Raw genomic sequence first — 23,728 nt, 5'->3', positions numbered from 1 at the left:
TGAGGTGTCTACAATGGGACATTTAAGAAGAGATTGCCCTCAAAGGGACCGGCAAAATGGGAATAAAACTACTACAAGTTCAGCCGGCTCAACTCCAGCTCCAACTACAAAGACTACTGCAAAATCCACCAATACCAGAGACAATGCTAGGTAGGGGAGAGTATTTGCTCTTATTCCCGGTGATATGCAGAATACTGAGGCTATGGTGTCAGGTACATTTCCTATCGATGGTCACTTTGCTCATGTATTATTTGATTCAGGTTCTACCTATTCTTTTGTGCCAGAAACCTTTACTAGTAAATTGAATAGACCTAAGGAATCATTACATTATGTGCTATGTGTTTCTTTACCATCAAGGGGCTCCATGTTTTGTACATTCATTTATCCTGCTTGTGAGATCGTTATTGGGGATGTTCAGTTATCTGCTGATTTGTTGCCGCTTGACATGGCTTATTTTGATATAATTTTGAGAATGGATTGGCTAAGTAAATACCATATGCTATTGAGTGTATGTCTAAACAAGTCAAATTTTGACCCCTAGGGCAATCCGAATTTATGATTATGGGACATAGGGTGATTCCACCGCCGTACTTAATCTCCACCATGAAAGCGTGTAAACTATTACAAAAGGGTTGCCGAGGGTATTTATGTAGCATTTTGAATGGACAACTAGCAGAGGTGTGTGTTAATAACATTCCAGTGGTACATGAATTTCTGAAAGCTTTTCCAAAGGATTACCAGGAGAGTTAGTGGACCGTGAGATTGAATTTGTGATTGATATAATACCGGGAACCCAACCAATTTCAAAGGACCTTTATAGAATGTCACCGGCGGAAATGAAAGAGTTGAAGATATAGCTTCAAGACCTGCTTGATAAAAGATTCATTCGTCCAAGCACTTTTCCTTAGGGCGCACCGGTGCTTTTTGTTAAGAAGAAATATGGGACACTCCGGTTATGTGTTGACTACCAGGAGCTCAATAAGGTAACTATGAAGAACAAGTATCCCTTGCCTAGGATCGATGATCTATTCAATAAACTTCAAGGTGCACAAGTCTTTTCAAAAATAGATTTACGATCTGGATACCATCAGTTAAAGGTGAGAGCCAAAGACATTGAGAAGACTGTTTTCCGCACCCGATACGGGCATTATGAATTTCTGGTTATGCCGTTTGGGGTTACTAATGCATCGGCGGCCTTTATGGATTTAATGAACCGTGTTTTTAAGCCGTACATGGATGACTTCGTAGTTGTGTTTATTGATGACATTCTCATTTATTCGAAAAACACGGAAGCACATGAGAATCATTTACGGATAATTCTGCAGACACTTCAAGATAAGGGGTTATATGCGAAATTGAAGAAATGCGAGTTTTGACTACATGAAATGGTGTTTTTGGGGGGCACGTAATTAATAAAAAAGGTGTTTCTATTGACCCACACAAGATAAAAGCCATTGTGAATTAGCCAACTCCTACAAATATAACAGAGGTGCGTAGTTTCTTAGGCTTAGCAGGGTACTACCGGAGATTTGTATAAGACTTCTCCAAGATTGCAACACCGCTCACCCAATTGACCCAAAAAGGGGTTACGTTTGAGTGGACAGAACAAAAGGAAGTTACCTTTCAGGAGTTGAAGACTAGGTTAACTAAAGCACCAGTTCTTGCCTTACCATCTGGTACCGAGGGGTTTGTGATTTACAGCAATGCTTCTTACAAAGGGTTGGGTTGTGTACTCATACAACATAGAAAGGTCATCGCATATGCTTCTCGCCAACTCAAGCCGCATGAAAAGAATTATCCTGCACATGACTTAGAGCTAGCTGTAGAGGTCTTTGCTCTGAAAATATGGCGTCACTATTTGTATGGTACGACATGTGAGGTTTACACAGACCATAAAAGCTTAAAGTATTTCTTTACCCATAAGGAGTTAAATATGAGACAAAGATGGTGGTTAGAGCTTATCAAAGATTATGACCTGCAAATCCATTACCATCCCGGCAAAGCTAATACAGTTGCAGATGCTCTTAGCCGAAAAGGTATGGGGACTTTGGCAAATCTGCTCACTGGACAGCAAGAGTTGTTACTTGATTTGGAAAGAATGGATATAGAAGTTGTGTTACATGGTCAAGACGCAGTATTAGCAACAATGTCAGTACAACTGGCTCTTATTGAAGAAATTAAGCAACGGCAAGTGGAAGATGAGTTTTTAAAGAAATTTGTGTCGAGATGGAAACAAAGCCAAGGCCTAGGTTCATTCCTGAAAATTCAGTGTTGAAGTTTAAAGACAGATTGTATGTCCCGAATGTTTTAGAAATCAAGAGAAGAATTATGGAGGAAGCGCATATGTCTAAATTTTCCCTATGTCCCGGTAATACAAAAATGTACCAAGATTTGAAGCAAAATTTTTGGTGGCCAAGTATGAAGAAGGAAATTACAGAGTTTGTTTCGAAATTTTTGCAATGTCAGCAAGTAAAAGCGGAGCACCAAAGACCTGCGGGTTTACTTCAACCTCTCCCCATCCCGAAGTGGAAATGGGAACACCTAACAATGGATTTTATTTTTGGTTTACCCCGAACTCCCTGAGGTATGAATTCAATATGGGTTATTGTTGATAGATTAACTAAATCTGCTTTTTTCCTGCCTGTAAAACCCAATATAATGTGGATAAACTTGCAACTGTGTATATGAATGAAATTGTCCCGGTTTCAATTGTATTCGATAGAGATCCGAAATTTGTGTCCAGATTTTGGCAGAGTTTACGGGATGCCATGGGAACAGAGTTGAAATTCAATACAGCATTCCACCCCCAAACGGATGGCCAATCAGAGAGAACAATACAAATGTTAGAGGATATGCTTCGGATGTGTGCCTTGGATTTCCAAGGGAGTTAGGAAACATACCTACCATTGGCAGAGTTTGCATACGACAATAGTTTTCACTCTAGCATAGGAATGGCACCATATGAAGCTTTGTACAAAAGGAAATATTGCTCCCCAATGTGTTGGGCTAAAGTTGGTGATAGATCATTGTTTGGGCCTGAAATTATACAAATGACAACGGAGAAAATCAAAGTCATTTGGGAAAGATTGAAAACCGCTCAAAGCAAGCAAAAGAGTTACGTGGATCATCGATGAAGGAAATTAGAATTTGAGGTGGGTAATTATGTTTTTGTGAAAGTCACCCCGATAAAAGGGCACACAAGATTTGGCAAGAAGGGTAAATCAGCACCCCAGTATGTAGGTCCGTTTCAAATTCTGGAAAAAGTGGGTCCGGTGGCTTATCGTATTGCTCTCCCACCGAGTATGGGACAAATACATAGCGTCTTTCATGTATCCATGTTACGGGGTTACCTCCAAAATCCGTCCCATATTATAGATTACCATCAAATTACGTTGGATGACAACTTAATCTATGAGGAGAAACCAATTCGAATTTTAGATCGACAAGTGAAACAATTGCGAAACAAAACAATTCCGATGGTAAAAGTTGAATGGCAAGAACACTACAGGAAGGAAGCCATTTGGGAGAGAGAAGAGGAAATGAAATAATGATATCCGGAGTTATTCTCAACTTGAGGTAAAATAAGTTTGAGGGACCAAACTTCTTAAAAGGGGGAAGAGTGTAATAACCCAACCCTCTCATATGCTTAAATCTCTTATTAGATATGTGATTATGTGTGTGCTTATCTACTTAATATGAAATTCCATGTTTGGATGTGGGTATTAGATGTTTATTAATTTGTATCTGTCGGCTATGAGAAAATCTATTGAAATTACGACATTTGAATTGCAAATTGAAAGCTTTAGAGGCACAATAACCGGAAATTAACTTTACAGTTATGATGAGCGCAATAATCGAAAAATTCGATTCGTAACAAATTAATTGGATTATTTGGGCTCAATTTTTAACTAAACTTAATTAGCCTTATGACTTTAAGTCTTAATAGGTATAGGAGCCACTTATATGAGCATTAGATGATCTAGCCTTAACAAAAAAAAAAAAAAAAAAAAAAAACACTAACGTATCTCTTGGAGAGGTTCTAGAGAAGAGAGGAAGAGAAAGGAGAGAGAGGAAGAAGAGATCTTGAGGATTGAAGTATTTGGAAGGGGGTTTAAATAATAGAGTTCAAAGTGAATGTAAATCAACCAAAATACCCTAAATCTCTCTTCAATTGATTAACATCAAGCTTTAAAATGAAGTTTATACACTTATCTAAGTTAGGGTTTGGAAATAAAGAGTTTGCTTGAGGAGATATCCATGGAATTCATAAAGACTCATTGTTTTTGTTTGATTTGAGAACATATCCTTGTATTTTGAGCTTGTTTTGAATAGCTTGAGAGGAATTACCTACTAATTTTTAGTGTTTGCATGCTTTGACCTCATATATGTGTATATGTTTGTGTATATGTTTGAGAGATCATGAAAAGATGAAGAAATGAGTGAAATGTGGTAATTTGAGTTATAAATGTGAAATTAAAATGAGTTATGAATTACTTGAGCTTAAGATTCATGTTTACTATGATTATATACTTTGTTTTTGGAATAAAATTGTTTGAATTAGAGCCTTGAAATGCCTATGGAAAGCTGAAACTGTTGAATTTTCAAACTGTTTAAACAGAGTCCAGAACCGCACGTGCGGGGCTCATGGCCGCACGTGCGGAATGCACAACCGCACGTACGGAAAACAAGAGAAGCAACTATAGAGCATTCTGAAATAAAAGCACGTACGGCACATCTCTTTGTTCTGTTATTATTAGGCCCGAGGCCGTTCTGTTATTATTGGGCCCGATGTCGTTCTGTTATTATTAGGCCTAAAGCCGTTTTGTTATTAGGATTGGGCCTGAGGCCGTTCTGTTATTATGATTGGGCCCAAGGCTGTTTTGAAATATATTGATAAAAAAGACATACATGAGTTATGTACGCTTTACGTTTTGCAAGGCACACGCTCGTTTCTACGCTTTAGTACATTATTATTATTCATTGAGCCTAGCTTATTTCGTATTCATATATGTTTTGTAGGTGGTCAGCTTGGAGGCTAGCCCTAGGTTAGCTTCAGGCGTTTTTTTTTTTTTTTTTTGGTGAAAATTTTTGGTTAAGCCCAAGTCTTTTTGTTTCTTATGGAGTTTATTGCCACATTTTTGTAATGTTTTTGGTGGTTTTGTTGAACATTTCTTTGGTCATGTAACTTTTGGTTTATTAACTATTTGTACATATACCTGCCTTGGACTGTAATTATATCTGAGCAACGCATGTGAACTTCTCCGGTTAAGGAGAGTTGTGTAATGATCCTGGCATATACACACGGCTCGATGGACATTGTATTATTTAATTGCTTTTGCTTTAGGCCTGTTTGTTGAATTAACTATGTTCTTTGATTTTTGATTTGAGGCCTAATTACAAGGCGGTCTTATCCTAAACTTTTAGGGATAGGTTTGGGTCGTGACAGAATGATGGACAAGTAATTGTATCATCAACAAAACCAAGGAGATCTGTAGCTCTTAGAACGTTCTGCCATAGAGTTTTCCAAATGACAAAATTGGATACATCAAGTTTAAATGAGGATAAATTGGAAAGAAGCAAAGAAAGATTTGAAGGAATTAAAGAATTAAGAGGTGCAACAATGGTGGATAAAGAAGCCATGGATCTTCATGCTTGCAGGGGCTTAGTGCTTTAATATCATGAAGAAACACAACACCATTTCAATTCATTGCTTAGATGATCCAGTTTAGTGAATTACATAATCTTATAGGGTAAATTACACTGACACCTCCTCAGATTTATATTTATTACAGTTCACTCCCTCATCTTTTAGAAATTACATCTCCCCCTAAGGTTTAAAGTTTCATTACAGATTCCCTCTCTCAGCAATTTAATTTTTTTAAATACCAATTTTGCCATCATTGGGTAAATAACATTGACACCCCTCACATTTTAGAAATTACAATCCCCTCCCTAAGGTTTAAAGTAGCATTACTAATTGTCCCATCGGTTAGTAGTAGTTGAAAAAAAATTCATTGAAAAAAAAATTAATTGGAAAAAAAATTATTTGAAAAAAAAATAAATTAAAAAAAAATTTAGTAAAATTTTTAAATTTCTGTTTAAAAACCAACATAAACTCATTTTTTGAATTTACGTTTTTTCCTCAAATTTACAAACTGAGACAATCATTTATAAACCAAAAAAAATTATCAAACAAGTTTTTATGATAGTTTTTAAAATTTTTGTAAATATCGTAAAAATATCGTAAAATTAACAAATAATTAAATAAGTTATCAACGTAAGAAATGACTTATCAAAATATTCTTAGACTATATATGGTTTGATTTTTAGAAATTTTTTTTAAAAAAATTAAAAATTAATCTGGTTAAGAAATAAAAAATAAAAAATAAAAAATAATTATCATTTGATAAGTCATTTAGAATTTTTTTAAAAATCAAATCATACCTAGCCCAAGAATCTTTTGATAGGTCATTTCTTACGTTGGTAACTTATTTAATTATTTTTTAATTTTACGACATTTTTACCATCTGAGGCCTATTTGGTAACCATTTCGTTTTCAGTTTTCAATTTATATTTAAAAAAAATTTAAAATTGTCATAAAAACTTATTTGACAATTTTTTTGGTTTATAAATGGTTGTCTCAGTTTGTAAATTTGAGAAAAAAACGTAAATTCAAAAAATGAGTTTACGTTATTTTTAAACAAATATTTCCTGCCTGTAAAAACTCAATATGATATGAATTTTTTTTTCCAACTAATACTAATTGATGGAGCAATTGATAATGCTGCTTTAAACCTTAGGGAGAGAACTGTAATTTATAAAATGTGAGAGATGTCAATATAATTTATCCAATAAGGATAAAATTGGTATTTAAAAAAATTAAATTGCTAAAAGAAGAATTTATAATGAAATTTAAATCTCAAAAAAGAGATATCATTTCGAAAAGGTGAAAAAAACTATAATAAACATAAATATTAAAGGCTATCACTGTAATTTACCCATACTTATATACATCTAAGACGGGAGCCTCTATTTGCACACATCAATTCCACTCTTTGCACACACTTAATGAATTTTATTTTTATTACAATTTTATCCCTAAATAAAATTACCATTATAGACATCTCACACAATTCAAATAAACACACATCCTCTCAATACACACACACGTTGCAAGCAATGCCTCTGCTTCCTCATTTTGCTAAATAATCCACACACACAGACTCCATACCAGAGCTCCTTGCACAAGCTCCACACTCCTTCCACAAGCTGTCTTCCTCATTCTTCCTTCCTCATTCTTCATTACTTATTTGTGATGGAGGATTTGTCTTCTGAAAATCAGCAAATAAGTATTCATGTGAAGCAGAGCGAAGGAAATGTGAGTTTAATTTTTTTTTTTTTTCGCAGCGTCGTTCGGATAACCAGTGCCGAATTTTTTTATTTTGTTCGGAAATGTACTACCGAAATAATTATGTATTTTCGGAAGTTGATGTCCGAATAAATTGATAAATTTCGGAAGTTGTTGTCCGAAATATATATATAAATTCGGAAGTTGTTGTCCGAAAAATGTTAACTTATACAACATTCTACTTCCGAAATTTGGAAAAACATTCGGACAACTACTTCCGAATGAAGTAAATTTTTTTTTTTTCCATTTTATATTCCAAATTTGCAAACTGCATACCAAATTTACAGTTTCAAATTGCAAATTAATCTTTATAATGCCATTAAAAATTTGTAATGTTATACAAAACATGCAGGAATATGTGTCAACTCAAGGGAGTCAGGTTTGCGCGAATTTTGTGTTAGATTACACCACTCATTTCACAACTGAACAGGTTCAGTCTACGAAATTATAACGATTATGTTTTGAATTGCTCACCAAATGTAAATGTTTGATAATATTTATTTAACTTTGTAGGTATTCAAAAGTAAGGATGAATTGCTCAACTGGGTACGTGAAGTTGGAAAGAGAAATGGTTTGGTCATTGTAATCAAAACATCAGACTATGGTGGAGGGAAAAAAAGACCCAGGATGTATCTTGCTTGTGAGAGGAGTGGCCAATATAGAGCAACAAAGAAGTTAAAACATGATGGCAACAATACATCAAGAATAACCGGTACGAAGAAGTGTGGTTGTCCTTTTGATATGAGGGCTCACAGGTTTACCACATATGATGAATGGACATTGACTGTAGTATGCGGATTGCATAATCATCCACCTGCGGAGCACCTCGAGGGACATTCATATGCGGGGAGGCTATCCAAGGATGAGAAAGCATTGTTAATGGATATGTCAACGAGCATGGTTCGGCCAAAAGAAATCCTAGTAACCTTGAAACAGCGAGATGCCCTCAATGTAAGCACACTTAAAACCATTTACAATGTACGCCATCGAAACAGGGTGGTACAGAGAGCTGGAAGATCACAGATGCAACACTTATTGGGTGAATTGGCCAAGTATAATTACATTGAGCGCCATCGGTCTGAAGAGTCCACGATGACTGTGATTGACTTGTTTTGGGCACATCCTACCAGTTTGGACTTATTTCGGTCTTTCCCACGTATATTAATTATGGACATGATTCCTTCTCACCTAGGGACACTCAAATCACTACATTAGCTTCTACTCTGCAAACCAAGAAGAAGCGACCTATTAAGGGAAAGGAGAAGGTGAACCCGAAAGGGAAGGCATACATTACTAGAACAGTGAAACCTGGTGCATATGTTGATGCTTTCCCTACTGGGTTAAAACCATATATTAAGTTTGTCAAGGATGTAGCTGCAGATGGGAATTGTGGTTTCAGGGCTATAGCTGCTTCAATTGGTCATACAGAAGATGATTGGGCTCAGGTTAGGCGTGACCTATTGGGTGAGCTGCACACACACAAAGAGGAATACATTACTGTAGACACCCCATTTTTGACCGACCTTAAGACTCAGACGTCACCGATTGAGCGCTTGGTGATGTTGCATAATGTGCTCGTTCAGAAGTTTCAGAGTCGCGGCCGTAAGCCCTACCTCCGGACTTCCGAACCCTTTTCTGTGCCTTGTCTCGGTTTGCGAACCAGACTCGGTTTTCTCTGTTTCTTTTCCTGAAGGGAGGGAGAGGTCTCGTAGACCATTTCTCAATGTCCGTAGGCTACATTTGGTGGCCGTAGGCCATTTTGCCCATTTCGGAGTCCGGTTCCCGGTTTTCGGAGCCGTCAGGCCGTGTGCCTCGGTTCGGGACCGCTTAACCGTCTCCGTTTACTCTGTTTTTTGGCATACATCTTATTTCATCCCTTTTGAGGGACACTGGGGGCTGAGAAACCCACTTCGAGGTCGAATACCATTTTTGGTGCTTAACAGCCCATTTTCGGGACCCCGAACTGCGTGTTTTGGCCCCGGAACATTCGTTTTGCAACGGTTTTCGTTCATTTTTGGCAGGTACCTCTGTTTTATCACAAGGAAGGTCACTGAAGGGTGGGAGGCCAGCAATTGTTGCAGCAACCAGTTATCTCTCCTCCGGGGCCTCCCGGCGCCCGTTTTTGCAACTTCCGGGCTAATGTTGAATACCTTAGGGGTAGTGTTGCCAACTTTCAACCACATATCTGTGATCTACACATCTGGGAGGCCACTAAAAGTTGGTGGCCGGCCATTAAGGTCACCTGACCCTTTTGACCCCTTTCTTCCGGGCTAATGTTGAACCCCTTGGACCTTTTTTCTTGAACTTTGAACCACATATCTGTGATGTACACATCTGAAAGGCCCCTAAAAGTTCATGGCCGGCCAGTAAGTCAACTTGACCCTTTTGACCCCCTCTTTCCGAGCCATTGTTGAACCCCTTGGGCCCACTTTCTTGGAATTTCAATTACATGGTTGTGTTGTACACACATAGGGCTACCTCCCCAATATCTGGCCGGCCAGAAAAGCTCGTTGACCCTTTTGACCCCTAGCCGGCCGGCTAGGGGGTGTGGCCGGCCGGCCACCTCCAGCAAAAGTATGAGGCCAGCCGTATTCTCCTCACTGTACCCTTTCCAGCTGTTGGGCAATATCCCCCAGATATTTTCTGTATCCGGGGGATATTTTGGGAGAGAGTTATGCTCTCCAATTCACCCCCCTTTTACACCCATTTCTTGACCTTATAACCAGCTGGTGGCCTCCTTTGTTGGGGTTAGAAAAATTATTCTTAAAAGCTCCATAGCCAACTCCATCTTCTTCCCTCTCAATTCTTCAAAAAACCCTAAGTCCCTAACCTTCATTCCTTCTACACCACCAAGCTCTACCACCACCACATCACTTCCAGCAGCAAGGAAGGTTTCTAGAAGGCAAAAGAAGCTGCAAATCCATCCAAGAAGCAACAAAAGCTTGAATCTTCAAGGGTAAGTTACACTTTTAACCTTTTGACCCTTTTCCTTGATCTATTTCTAAGCCCCACTTCTTTTTGGTTTCAAGCTCCGGCCCTAACTGAAAAGGGCCATATTTTGAGCTCATCTTCACTTCTCATTAAGGGCTCAACCTTGTTTGAGCCCTCCATAATATACTTGTTTCATTGATCATCTTGTATGTCATGATTTTGCATGCTATCTTTGGCCCATGAGAAATCTGTTTTTGAGCATGTTATAAACTGATATAAGGCTTATTTTGATCCCCTCTTCAACATTGGAGAAGGGCTCAACATTGTTTGGTGTTTCCATGTGTCACTTGTAGTTATATCCCCTATTTGGCCCCATTTTTGCATAAATTGATAGCCCTCTTTGCTTCTGTTTTTGGCTCTTGGTCCGAACTAAAAGTGGCCTTATTTTGGCCTATACTTCATGTTTCATTCACGCTTTTTTTCTGTTTGGTGATTATTTTATATACTTCATGTTATAGCACCTTTTGAGCCTTGTTTTGCATCACATTTTAGCATGTTTGTATACTGATTTGAGGTTTGTCATATACTGTAAATTTTCATATTTTTGGTCCCTCTTCAGTGTTGTAGAAGGAAATTTTTCAGTTTGGGTTTTGCTTGTATCACTTGCTTCATTACCCCTCTTTTGGCCCCTATTCTTGTATGCTATTTTTGCCATACCTATATTTGCTGTTTGGCCATGTCTATAACTGGAAAAGTGGTTATCTTGGGGCTGTCTAGCTTCTGTCTTTGCATTGCATGTCCATGTTGTGCATATTTAGCATGGCTATAGGCCATTTCGGGTGCCTAATGTTGCATTTCGGGACATTTCCTTACATTTCATATCATTTCGCTTCATTTCGGGACTGTTTTCCCCATATTTTGTTGCTGAAATTCCATTAGCATGCTTGCATATCATTTTTGCCATGTTTCATCGCATTCCATTATCGCCTCGGTTTGCGTGCCCGTGTGCACGCATTTCGAGGCACTCCATTTTTATCCGACGGCATCCGATGTGAGTGTGGCTGAGGCTCACTCATGTTGGTATAAGCCCATTTGTCATTTTCATGTCATTTTAGCATCGCCTCGGTTTGCGTGCCCGTGTGCACGCATTTCGAGGCACTCCGTTTTTATCCGACGGCATCCGATGTGAGTGTGGCTGAGGCTCACTCATGTTGGTATAAGCCCATTTGTCATTTCCATATCATTTTAGCATCGCCTCGGTTTGCGTGCCCGTGTGCACGCATTTCGAGGCACTCCATTTATATCCGACGGCATCCGATGTGAGTGTGGCTGAGGCTCACTCATGTTGGTATAAGCCCATTTGTCATTTCCATGTCATTTTCATTGTATCTGTCATCGCCTCGGTTTGCGTGCCCGTATGCACGTACTTCGAGGCATGTCATTTTCATTGTATCTGTCATCGCCTCGGTTTGCGTGCCCGTGTGCACGTACTTCGAGGCATCTCATTTTCATTGTATCTGTCATCGCCTCGGTTTGCGTGCCCGTGTGCACGTACTTCGAGGCATCTCATTTTCATTGTATCTGTCATCGTCTCGGTTTGCGTGCCTGTGTGCACGTACTTCGAGGCATCTCATTTTCATCATTCTGTCATCGCCTCGGTTTGTGTGCCCGTGTGCACGTACTTCGAGGCATCTCATTTTCATTACATTCCGTCATTTTCTCAGTTTGCGTGCCCGAGTGCACGTATTTCGAGGCCTATCATTCCATAACATTGAGTATGTTAGGATTATATCTTAGTTGCATTTCATGCATATCATGCATATTGCATCGTGTTCGGAATAGGAGTTAGCCCGGGCACGGGAAACGAGGTACATTTCGTACTCCGAGTGACGGAATGTGTCTCAATTCCCCAGTCGCCGACACTCCGGATTATCCATGATGGAGTTAGGTTTTAGCTGTAGTTTCATGTGCATTCATCCTATATTGAGTTGTGCATTTCGACTCCTCTGCCATCATGCCTCGGTATGCGTGATTGGTGGCACGAGGATCGAGACATGCATATATCTGTGCAAATACATTGCTATGCCCCTTTCCTGTTCTCTGTTGCAGCAAAATGAAGAATCAGCAACCTTTTGGGGCTTGGCACGCATTTCAAGAACAGGGGTAAACAGAGGCTAATTGGGACATTTCGGTGGATTTCCGCGCAAGACAATCCGGACATGCATCATCCACCAGAAGCAAGGCAGTCCCTGGCTTGCATGCCAGTTTTATTTGCTTTCTTAGTTAATTCATTAATTAATTAGGATTTTGTAATATTTTGGACTGTAATATTCTTTTATTCGGGACTGTAATATTGGGACTGTATATTTATTCGGACCCTCTGAGCGAGGGCATAACTGTAATAAGTGTGCGTGAGTGTGATGTATGTCTTCCAACCCCACGTCTTTCTCCCTTTTATTTATCCGCTTATGATGGTTAGATTAGGACATATTTAAATTAGCATACAGTATGACAGCATGTTTGCATTCATTCATCTGTATTGCATGCACCGGGCTCGGCGCATCATACTAACTGCATTGTACTTTCAATTTCAAAGTTGAATACATGATAGTTGTAACATTTCATATACCATCTTAGAATAGCCGAGCCTGCTATAAATGCATTTTGCATGTGTTGCATTAAACATTTCTGTATAGTTAGGATCATGCATGATTTCTAATGAATTCCTATTTTGGCTTGGAGTACTCGGTAAGCTTTATGCTTTAGCATCCTTGCATGCGTGTGAGTGACTGCCATGAATAACATGCTTACCATGAGGCTATGTGCTTACATGATATATCTGCCTGAATGCCTGTGGGTGAAGGTTGGGTTACTTAAATTGGAATAAATCATCAAATGTTTTGAAGCCTACCTGCGGGTAGCAAACCACTTTCAAAAACAAGCATGAAATGTTTTGTTCCAATTCAGGCGACTCGGTCTATATTTGTATGTTGTGCGCGTCACATAGTAACCTAGGCTAATAACCGGTTTAAGAACTCACAATGTTTTCAAAAATTGATATCATGGTTAGTAGAGGCCGGTCTATGACCGGGCGAGCGGGGGTGCTCACGAAGTGACCTTCCCCAATCGTACCCAAGTTCCCGAGCCGAGGCAACTTTGGTGATGACGGACATGTGGCCTTTTGGCACCGAGTCAGGGTTTCCTAAATTTCCCAAAATAAAATATTTAGGTGGCGACTCTGTATCTGGCAAAGCAGTCCATGTTTGGCACTACTTTTTCAAAAATCAGTTTCTCAAAATGATTTGCCGGATTTGGACTCTTTGGTTCAGATTAGGAACCGTGACATTTCAAGAGTCCGAGCTGTAGTGACCCCAAATGAACAGAACGGGAGCTAACCCTCCCGGGGCGTTCGGGGGACGTCTACAATTACACTTTATGGGTCCTATGAAAGGTTTGAAGAATTGACAAGCATATTGTCATACTTTGAAGACAGTCCTGGATACTCACATTGGATGACTATGCCAGACATGGGCCATCTTGTTGCATCGTGCTACAATCTTGTGTTATACCACTTGTCTTTACAGCAATGTCTCACCTTTTTACCTCTTAGAACCGTGCCAGTACCTCAACTTGATAGACGTGAGATTGCCATTGGGTTTGTCAACGGAAATCATTTCGTGCAGGTATAATAGAAACTTATCAATTTCGTTTATGCATGTAGAAGAAGTTATGAGGTATGACCACTAAGTCAATTGATATTTGGTGCAGGTTTTGTTGCAGCCAGGCCATCCAGTTCCTCCTATTGCCACTAATTGGAGAAAATACCGTCACCCTTGCGCTGTGGACTGGGATGATGCATATGTGCGTCGCATTCAACATTTCAAGGACATTATTCATGATAATGTAGCTACTCGAGAGACTTTTGATGTTGTTGATGTCGCATGACACATGTATGCATTTGACAATGTTACAATTATGGAAGAAATTAATGAATGTGTTTTTTATGTTGATGTGTTATATTTTGCAATGTGGATTGAATGTTATCGACCATGGTTACCATTCCATTGTAATAACAAAATATCATTTACAAAATCAACGACCATTGTTACCATTTCATTCTAATAATAAAAGGTCATTACAATACCATTGTTGTCATTCCATTCTAATAAGAAAATATTAACCACTGTTACCATTACAACAATGTCATCTTACAAAAAACACCAAACAATACTAAGTATGTGTGTGTAAAAAAAATACTAAGTAGGTGGGACACGTTGTTGATATTCAGAATCCATATTATCTGCAAAAAATACTAAGTATGTGTGTGTAAATAATAACGGTCTGTGTGTGTAAAATTAATGAGAGTGTTTTAAAATATAAGTGTGTGTAATGAGTGTGTGTGCAAAATTAATGAGAGTGTGTGCAAAATTAATGAGAGTGTGTGTGTAAATAATAAGTGTTTTAAATTATAATGAGAGTGTGTGTAAAATTAATGAGAGTGTGTGTAGTGAGTGTTATAATTAAGCGTTTTAATTAAGTGTTAGAAGGAAAAAAAAAAAAAAAATTATTTTCTGTTCGGAAGTTGTTGTCCGAAAACACCTATTCTGTTCGGAAGTTGTTGTCCGAAAATACCTGTTCTGTTCGGAACTTGTTGTCCGAAATTATAGCTCATATTCGGAAGTTGAAAACCGAAAAAAAAAATTATTTTCGGCACTTGAAAGCCGAACCAAATCAATATTTTCGAAACTATAGTGCCGAATGGAAGCATAAATTTCGGAACTCTACTGCCGAACAAAAACAAAAATTTCGAAAAACCAGTGCCGAATGAAACACGGCAATAACAGTGGACTGAAAATTTTGAAAATGGCAAAAATTAACCCTACATTACAAATAAAATAGGAATGAGAAGATTATAATCTGTGTAAACTAACCTAAAATGTGAAAATTTCAATGTTCTTCAATGCCCTTCAATGCCCTTCAATGGCAAAACTTCAATGATGCCAAAACTTCAATGAAACAAATGGATGGATGAAGCTTTTGGAGAGGAACGGTGGAGAGTGTGAGAGATGGGTGTGTGTGTGAGAGGGGTTCTCAGATGGGTGTGTGTGAAAGGGGTCTCACGGGTGTGTGTGTGTGAGAGGGGGTGTGTGTGTATGATTTACATTTGAGGGTATATGTGGAATAATAAGTGTGTGTAGTGAGTCAAATATATTAGGATTTATTTTTTTAGTGTGTGTATTAAGAAAGATTTGTATAGAGAAGAAAGGGTGTGTGTATATAGAATGTCCCATCTAAGACAGTTGTAACTGATCCAGAACTAACAGATACACGCACCCTCTCTGACAAACACACTAACAGATTCTGTATCTAACTAACTGTAGGCTTGACGTGATTCGGTGAGTGTAGCTGCAGCACTGATGATGAGGATGCACTGCTTACCGTACCATCAAATCATGTATATTATACTATTATACAACAATGATTCATCCTACTAAAAATATCACCACTAATAGCACTAATGCATTAAAAAAGTAAAAAAAAAAAAGACACAATTTCAAGATCAAAACATCACATCATTAATGACGGGACCCACTGATGCTCTCAAGCATTTTTCCACTATTATATTAAATGATGTCATCATGGAGCTTTGTGCCCTCTAGAATTTAGATTAAAAAATTAATAAAAAATATAAAAGCATTCACGTTTTCTCATCCGAACAATGGGTAGTTGAGCATGGTCTAAATAAATGTATTTTTTAATTTTTTATAAAATAATATGTAAAAAAATTAAGATAAAATGTTAATTAATGTGACTTAAAAAAGATAAAAAATAAAAAAAAAGATTAAAATAATATATGCCAAACAACCCCGCATGTTGTCCAACTCAATAGTTCCACAATGCTCTATATTTCCTCTTTCCTACAATCAATTAGGCTTCGTTTGGGAATAAGTTAATTTAGTAGCTTTTTAATTATTTAGCTAAAATATGAGTTAAAAAAATTAATATATTTGGGATAATTTTTTGACTTTTTACGAAAAGATATGTAAAAAATAAAGAGAAAAAAGAATTTTTGACTTTTTGATATGGGTTGTTAACTTTTTTATTTTTTTAATAACTTTTTAACTAAACGGGACGCTTCCCAAACGAGGCCTTGGTTTCATCATTTTTCTTTTAACTTTCTGATTTCTTTTCCTCTTTTTACATTTTTTTTTTTTTTTGAAAATGGCAAATCAATGGTAGATCCAAAAAAAAATTGCAAAATCATGAAAAAAAATTATCACTTTAATTATTGGAGTTAATAAATTTTAACACTAATTTATAATTTATTTTAAAAATTTACATGAATTATAATTTTTCCTTTAAACTATAAGAGTATAAGATGCAATTATAGGGAAGTGCAAAAGTAAAGTGCAGACCAATAGAAAGAGGCCATTTGGTGATCATTAATTACACTATATTTACATCTATAGAATTTGTATTTATATAATTTTATTTTTCTTGGTTGTTTTACAATTTCAAAATAGGCAGGGACTTTGGTCCAGTCCAAGATCGGACTGGATCGTATTGTTGGGTCCGTAAGGGGTCATCACCAGTCTCGTTTTGATAATCTGAACCGTTTAATATGTAGAACTCGTCGAGTACTATATGTTTGTAAAAAATCATGCTAATCGGATATCGATAGCTATATGAACAAAATAGTTTGTTATCAATCGTTAATTTTTTCACCGTCCATTTTTTTTTATACAAAACTGATTTGATTACATAGCTATTGATATCCGATCAACATGATTTTTTATAAACATGTAGTACTCGACGAGTTCTACATATTGAACGGTTCGAATTATCAAAACGGGTCTAAAAAAGAGCCTCATGAACCGAACTGGACGAGTCCAATCTTAACCTCAACTTGAAACAAGCTGCAACTCTTCAAAATAACATTTTAAGTGGTTCTCTATCAATATCTATCTTTTTTTTCTTTGACCATAGGTGATATGGAGAGTCTTGAATTTTTTATATTTACAGTGACTAACTCTTTTATTTGCTTGTTTGTATGTTTATTTGTTTGTTTTTTCTGTATAAATTCTGTAATTATTTAATAATTTTTATTTTTTCATTATGTTTATTGCAAAAATAAAAACTCCATCTCCATTTTCTTCGTTATGTTTATTTTAAAAAATGCAAAAATTAAAAATAATTGTGCAAATAAAAATAAAAATAATTATACAAATTTTGTGTTATTTGTGAGTATATTTTTATTTTAGGACAAATTACACCGGTAGTCCCTAAATTTTGCTCCTTATATCATTTTGGTCCTTCCACTTTCAATTAACACAATTTTGATCCTTAATTTTAAATTTTGTGTTAATTTGGTTCAATTGATAATGTCAGTAGTGTTTTTGACAGAAAATAATTACTGACTTAGTTGAGGTTAACTCATTGAGTTTAGTAAAATTATAATTTTATTCTAACAAATATGATGCATGCCATTTATATATATATATATTTTCATAAAAAATGTTAAGAGTTATAATAAACTGGATCAAATTGAAATAAAATCATAAATTCAAGATCAAAATCGAACCAATTAAAATTATAAAGATTAAAATGACACAAGAATCAAAATTCAAGTACTACTGCTACAATTTGCCCTATATTTTACTTTGTTTATAAAATTTGTATATATATATATTCAGTTAAACCCTGTTGTCTTAAGGACAATTACTCTTCCCCCCATCTCCCTTCTCTTTCTCCCAAGTTGAGGCTCTTTTGTAAAGTGTAAAAAGCAAATTATTTTTTTTAGTTTTTATTTTTTCCGTTAAGCAATGGCGTTGGTCTTGCAGGTAAAGAAAACAACCAAAAATACATTTCAAGAAACTCATGTTGAATACTCCTAAGATCATCTCCAACACTTTCTTAGATATTTTATCAAATTTAAATTTGACAAAAATATTTATTTTTTGGGCTCCAATCGTATCATCAAACTCATATCAAATGAAATCAAAATCAAAATCAAAATCAAAACCAAAACTTTCATTAAATTAAGGGAGCATTTATCCTTTTATTAAATTTCGCAAATGACTATTAACCGGATGGACGACCAGTTGGTCAACCTGGTGGACGATCGGATTGGGAAAGATTTGATGAAAATGTAGGATTGGGAAAGATTTGATGAAAATGTACACTAGACTGGATGACCAGCCAGACAATCGGCTAGATTTGATGAAACGATTAAAGCGCATCATATCAGATCAAACTTTTATTCAAATTTAATAAAAGTTTTGATGAAATATTAGAGATATTCTAATGACCCAATTTTTTAAGAGCCATGCCATATTGCATTTTTTTTTTTCACTCCCATGAGACCTGATGAACCTCTTTATGACAATCATCTGAAGTTCTTGGAGGGACAGTCACTTTTGGATTCCAATTCAAGGTCCTAAATAGTGATATCGGATAACATATCGATATCGGTTACGTTGTAATAGTATTGGGAATATTGAGTGATACATGTTGGGAATCGGGCGATTCGGTAGTGACATTTTTAAAATCATTAGCAACTTCTCTAAAACCCAATAATTTGCTTGTTTTGATAATTTTAATCTTAGTTTGTCATATTTGAATTAATATTTTGAAATCTAAAGATATGCTTTGCTTATTAATAATAATAAAAAAATTAATGTTAACAAATAAAAATTAGGTGGACTTAAGTGGACTTATTGTCCAATAGATCTTATAATAATAAATGTCATTTTTCATTAAACACCATTAAAAAATATCACTAATTGTTATTTTTTAGCAACAATTTGAAAATATTGTCACAAAAAAGTTACTAATTATAAGTTTTAGTGATAGTTTTAAAAAAAATCATCACAAAAAAATGTCATTAGTTTTTAACTTTCAACGACAATTTGAAAATTTTGTCATAGAAAAACGTCACTAATTGTAAGTTTTAATGACAATTTATAAAAATCATGACAAAAAAAAGTTACTAATTGTTAATTTTTAGTGACATATAGAAAAAATCGTCATAAAAAATTATTTTTAACAATGATTTTAATAGGACTTATTTTTAATGAGATTTTATAGGAATTAACTCCTAACTGTTAAGATCTTAGTAATTTACCCTAAAAATTAGACATTTGACATGTAATGAACAAATTGATCAGCATAGGATGGCCTTTGTCATATGGCCTCAGTCCCACATCGATTAGAAGAAGAAATGGGGCATATGAGAATTACAAATTTCAGCTTCACTTCTTGGTTCCAAAGGCACAGTCCACATCGGTTAAGCAAAGTGTTAGAGGTAGGATTCTTTCTATGAATAATGTGACTAATTCTGCAGGTGATAGTTGGTACTTGGCAAAATGGAATCTTCCATCTTCTATTTGAAATGGCCCCAGGCTAACACAGCTGGGATGAGAGTTAATGATGTGAGTGATGTGAGTTTACTTAATAATGAGGGTTGAGTAAAGGTGAGCACAAAATGAGGGCTTGACTAATTGGGTGTTTTTTTTTGCAGATTGCTATGAGGGTTGACAGCTATTTCTCAACAAGTTTGGATATGTTTTCTTGTTGGTTGAGTGATGTGAGCCATGTAATTCCCTTTCTAAATTGTGGGTTGAGTAAAGAGAGCTCAAAAATTAATTCTCTAAATTGTTGGTCGAGGGATTTGTGGTCTACAATGAATGTTTTTCTAACCTTTACTATATACTATATATTTTATGTGGAGGTTAAGGGTGCTTACTATGTTAATATAGAGCTTGTGAGTTGTGGGTTAAGTGAAGTGAGGACAATATTGGAATGGAGTGATATCATTATATGTGGGTTGAGTGTTGAGAGCTTCTATATAATTTGCTTGATTACATGGACCGTCTTAGTGTTGCTTATTTGTGGACAACTATTGGTCATGGTTACTTGATTCAGGTTTGGTGGAGTGGTGGTGGCCTCAAGTTGCGCCCTTCCAGGAGGTTTATTTCAACTGATTCACATGTGTTTGAATATGTTGCCTGGTGGTGGCTGCAACCTGCGCCTTATCAAGTAACTTGTATGCGTTTTCCTAGCATGTCTTCATTTCTTTCCGTTTTATGGTGTTATTGTTACTATAATTTTTTGCTCTATTTCCTACCTCTACGGGCTGTGTAGGGGGTTTTATTTTCGTTTTCTTGGGTTGGTAGGGTGAATAGGGCTGCTAGTGCAGTGTTTTGGTGTTTTATTTTGATGTATTTATGGTGTTGGCAGTTGGTTGCTGAATCCTGTTCAGGTCCCTTATCCACTGTGGATGGACATGGTGTTTGAATAACTGTTTGAGTACAGGTGCTGTTACGTGGCTGCCCTATTTTGATATGGATGGCTGGTGGTTGCTTCTTATTGTTGGCTACATAGTGTTGGCTTCATAGCCTTAATATGTGCGTTAGCTTTGTTTTTCATTTGTTTTGTTTGTGTTGTGGTTTGTATAGTTGTGGTAGAGCTTGGGGCGTACCCCTTGTAAATTTGTAATTTTTCTATTTTATTTTATGTCTTATTCATCCAAAAAAAAAAAAAAAGTGACTAGAGGTGCTCCACCTCTTTTAAGGCTAAGTTTGGCATAACACAAAAAAGTCAAAAAGTCACTATCCTATTTAAATCACATTACCTTTCTACCACATTACTTCAAACCCAACCTATATTTCATAAAAAGTTAAAAAATGTACTTATTTAGATCATCTCAAACAACCTTTAAATAAGCCTCGCAGTAAATAATACTATCAAAAGCCAAGTGGATGGCTCTAAAGACTGCACGATCCTTATCAAATGTAGTTTAAAATTTTAAAATAGTACAAGCTGGTAAAATTTTAAATTAATTAGTAGTACAAAGAATGTCGGTGAGAGAGAGGTGCGAGTTGAAAGATCAATCACCTTGAACATGCAATTAAACAGTTGAGTGTAAATTTGGGAACATGGTAAAAAGTTACATTTTTGGATAAAATGTTCAAAAATATGGCTGTCAAAAACACCAGAAAAGTCATTTGGCAAGTGCCAAAAACGCAGCCGTAAAATTATAAATTAGGACTTATGAAAAAAAAAATAAAAAAATAAATCTCTTATGTTGGGTAAGGGTATTTTAGTCATTTTAATTTAATTTGACACTATAAATAAATATTAAACTAAAAAGCAAAAAAGTCAGCTTTTTACCAACTTCCCAAATTACTTTCAAAATAGTCAAAAAGCTTGGTAAAAAGCCAAAAGTCAGCTTTTTACCAATTTTTTAAAAGCCAACTTTTTACCAACTTCCCAAAAAACTTAAGTATGCACAATTATGATACAGTAAAATTTGAGAATTTCTTCCTATCTTCCAAAATCATACGCTATGCAACTTTAAGTGACAGATAAGTACAATAAAATAAAATAAAAACATATTTTTGTTTATGTTTGACATGATATTCTTAAATTTGAGTTTATAAAAGTTGATACTATTTCTTGAAATTAGTTACAATCTTATTGATAAGGTGATATGTATAGTGTTAATTTTACGTTTTTCAACTATGTATAGAAAAATACATTTTAAACTTCAAATATAAAGCTATCAAAACTAAAACTAAACTGCATAATATAAAAAAATAATCAAGTATGGATATATTTTTATTTTATTTTTAAATAGTTGTATATAAACTTGATGTTAATTTTGAGAACCAGTCGTGTATCCAAATTGTTACCAAATTGAAGTTGTAATATTTTTTTATTTTTATTTTTTTGTAAAATATTAGAGTGTAAATGTTAGAAATATCATAGTAATTTTTATTTATTTATTTATTACCAAAGAAGAAAATAATGGGATTAAAGTAGTACTCTACTTTTTTGTAGATTGTCAAATTAACATATTTACTATAAAAAAAATAACTATTAACTGTTAAATTAATATTTAATTCATAAAGAGTAATTTCTTGTTATTCGTTGAACTCTTATATAACATATAACATAATACTAAATATTATATATATTTTTTCAATGCATTCTCGATGTACTTGTTAGAATATGTTAATAAAAAATAAAATAAAATATGATTTTAATTACTTTACTGTTGTTACATGAATTATGTGATTAATTCAAGTACATGCAAGCTGCCGAACACTCTCATAAAAACAAAAAATTAAAAACACGAGTTATTTGATTCAAGTACATGGGGCATATGAGAATTACAAATTTCAGCTTCCCTTCTGGGTTCCAAAAGCACAGTCCACATCGGTTAAGCAAAGTGTTAGAGGTAGGATTCTTTCTATGAATAATGTGACTAATTCTGTAGGTGATAGATGGCACTTGGCAAAATGGAACCTTCCATCTTCTATTTTGAAATGGCCCCAGGCTAACAATGCTGGGATGAGAGTTAATGATGTGAGTGATGTGAGTTTACTTAATAATGAGGGTTGAGTAAAGGTGAGCACAAAATGAGGGCTTGACTAATTGGGTGTTTTTTTAGCAGATTGCTATGAGGGTTGACGGCTATTTCTTAACAAGTTTGGATATGTTTTCTTGTGGGTCGAGTGATGTGAGCCATATAATCCTCTTTTTAAATTGTGGGTTGAGTAAAGAGAGCTCAAAATTAATTCTTTAAATTGTTGGTAGAGGGATGTGAGGTCTATAATGAATGTTTTTCTTGTTGGACAATTTTCACTGTATTTTAAAGATTTAATTCTATTGTGTACACAACAACAATTAAAATTTAAAGAAATAAAAAAAATGAGAGAATTTGTTTGATTATAAAAATCAAACTCGAAATAAAAATAAATAAATAAAAACAGATTTTATTTTGTTACAAAAACAAAATTTAAATCTGATTTTAATAAATAAAAACAACACCGAAAATAAATTAAATAACTTATTAGATTTAATTTGTTCGAATTATTTTCTGATCAAGTCTAGTGTTTGACACTGTGTCCTTAAGACAGATTCGTCCTCTCCACGGTGCTTTTAGAATTTAGACGTCTATCTCCCAGGATGAAATGATCTACCACAAACAATAGCAGCACTGCAAATTGTTTGCCTTACAAACACACTAAGTGTTTACACTCTTTGTTTCAGAAATAAAATGCAACAAAATGAAGAATAGAATAAGCAGAGGTGAAATACAAAATTTCTGAATAAAAAACATCAAATGAGGGTGGTCCTATTTATAGATGTAAAGGTGGCTCTTGGTTTTAAATTGAACAGGTATGATACCTGTTGGTTTTGAATTCAAACAGATTTGAATCTGTTAATAATTCAAACAGATAGCAAAAAACGGGAAGGGCTATGTATGGGTGTGCACTAATTCCAAACTAGTTTATTTCTGTTTGAAAACGGGAAGGGCCCTGTTTGAATGTACAGAAAATCCAAATCAGTTTAATTTGAATTCTGGATTTTATTTTACCAAAA

At 35.5% G+C, this 23,728-nt stretch overlaps 1 long non-coding RNA gene across 1 annotated transcript; it reads left to right on the top strand.

The window, feature by feature from the left end:
- Window positions 1–13,886: 13,886 nt before the first annotated feature.
- LOC145790058 (uncharacterized) lies at window positions 13,887–14,341 on the top strand. The gene is made up of 2 exons (XR_014328697.1): window positions 13,887–14,022; window positions 14,108–14,341. It is a non-coding gene; the product is annotated as an uncharacterized LOC145790058 (long non-coding RNA).
- The last annotated feature ends 9,387 nt before the right edge of the window (window positions 14,342–23,728 follow it).

The sequence above is a fragment of the Camellia sinensis genome, chromosome 5 (genome assembly GCF_055761805.1).
Source record: "Camellia sinensis isolate YWXY chromosome 5, ASM5576180v1, whole genome shotgun sequence".
Classification (NCBI taxonomy): domain Eukaryota; kingdom Viridiplantae; phylum Streptophyta; class Magnoliopsida; order Ericales; family Theaceae; genus Camellia; species Camellia sinensis.
Note: the sequence above shows the minus strand (reverse complement) of the source record. Positions and strands in the feature narration are given on the sequence as shown.